At 32.9% G+C, this 1,482-nt stretch overlaps 1 long non-coding RNA gene across 1 annotated transcript; it reads right to left on the minus strand.

Annotated features, from left to right (window-relative positions):
• Positions 1-413: 413 nt before the first annotated feature.
• Positions 414-1,112, minus strand: LOC110909617. Its single transcript, XR_002575489.2, has 3 exons — positions 1,005-1,112; positions 847-883; positions 414-714 (listed from the first exon to the last, which is right to left on the minus strand). It is a non-coding gene; the product is annotated as an uncharacterized LOC110909617 (long non-coding RNA).
• Positions 1,113-1,482: the final 370 nt, after the last annotated feature.

Raw genomic sequence — 1,482 nt, forward strand, 5'->3', positions numbered from 1 at the left:
TCAAATCATAAAAGGGATGACTGATTTAAAACTCTTAAGTTGGTTTGCTTCACGTGTTAAAGTAATTTGATAAACCCAATCGAGATCACTTTTGATAATTTAGTTTTGTAATTTGGCTATTGTGTATAAAAAGTTGAATTAACCAGATCAAAACCATATTAAAACCCAACCCTTATATCATCACTATGAGCAATCTTTTTTGTGGTACTGATAGATTGTGATCCAAGTAGCATAATCAAACCTGACAAACAATGGGGAACACTTTTAATTTTACGACATCAATGCTTACTGTAGTCACATTTAATTAAAATGATAGCCTCACACACGCATTTCACCGAACAACTTGTATGCATGTATTGAAAACAATGTAAAAAATGAAGAACAATATTTCTATTCAGTTCAATCGCAGTAAATAACAATAGCAAAATGAAGAATATGATATCAATTCAATTCAATCCCAATAAATTATTGTGAATTCAAGATATCACTGTGAATGGTGTGAAGCAAACTAAAGTTGCAGGTTTAAGATACCTTGAAATGTAGAAGATGATAGTCATAATCTGGATTCTGGAACGAAATTCAAGTATTATTGATCGAATTAGAAGGATTCCAAATACAGGGGTATTGATGTAGAACCGACGACCCGATCTGCCTCCATATCACCGACCTGATTAAAAGTGGGGTTACCAGTCACCGGAGCACCAGACGTGATTACTGATTTCAAACATCAGAGCACCAATTAGAGAACTTAGATACAAATTTCAATTTACTTAGGATATGGGGTCACTTAGATTAGAACATAAATTTGAAAAATTTGGGTTTAGGATCAATCTGTTATTCACTTACTTGAAGATTGTTGTTGATGTTCTGTTGTTGCAATCGTCTGATGCGTTGAAACCATAGAAAACTCAAAATCAAACACCAAAACCAAGAATTATAAATGCAAATAAAATTCCACAATTGTAAATCACTGATTAGAGAGGTGGCTGGCGGAGGAGACGTACCGGAAAGAGGGAAGAGGCCAAGGGGAAACAGGGGTGATCTGAAGAATTTGAGATTTTCGGCATATAGGTAAAGAGAGTAGGTACAGAATATGAATCGGTGGCTTTCAATGAAACCCTGGACAACGAATGGTTCAAGGGCAAGCTCTTAATCTGCTGGAAAAAGAAAACATAAAAGATAATTTAATGCAAAACTCCCATTCAATTCAATGGGTGAAAACCCTAGTTTGCCCGTCAAGTGTCTTAAAGTTTTAATTTTACTCTCTCCCAAATGGCTTAAAGTAGCTTGTACATGATGCTTCAAAATTTATACGTGTAGTAAAATTACAATATTGTACATCACTTCTTCTTTTTATAATAGTATATAGATATATAGATATATATTATAATATATATTATAGATATATAATTAAAGTCATTGATTATAATGATTAAAGTAATGTAACTTGAATTAATTATAGGTTGGTGCATTTAAAACAAC

This window comes from Helianthus annuus, chromosome 15 (assembly GCF_002127325.2).
Source record: "Helianthus annuus cultivar XRQ/B chromosome 15, HanXRQr2.0-SUNRISE, whole genome shotgun sequence".
Lineage (NCBI taxonomy): Eukaryota > Viridiplantae > Streptophyta > Magnoliopsida > Asterales > Asteraceae > Helianthus > Helianthus annuus.